Here is a 264-nt window from a genome sequence, read left to right on the forward strand (position 1 = left end):
GACTCAAGTGGTGAAATGGAGTGGACCAGATACTTCGGCAGCCATCCCGGGGAGCCGCAGGCACACCACCGGGAAAGCCAGGGGCACATCCCCATGGGCTCTGGGAACAGCAGCCGGGCTGCAAAAAATAGCTTTGCCTTAAAATACAAAAAAAATTACAAAAGCAGTTTAGAAACCTTTGAAACCCTTTTTTACCCCCTCCTAAAACAAAAAAAAAAACACAAACTAAAAAAAAAACACCACCAAAAAAAACCAAAACAAACC

This window comes from Nestor notabilis, unplaced genomic scaffold (assembly GCF_000696875.1).
Source record: "Nestor notabilis isolate BGI_N333 unplaced genomic scaffold, ASM69687v1 scaffold20400, whole genome shotgun sequence".
Classification (NCBI taxonomy): Eukaryota; Metazoa; Chordata; class Aves; order Psittaciformes; family Psittacidae; genus Nestor; species Nestor notabilis.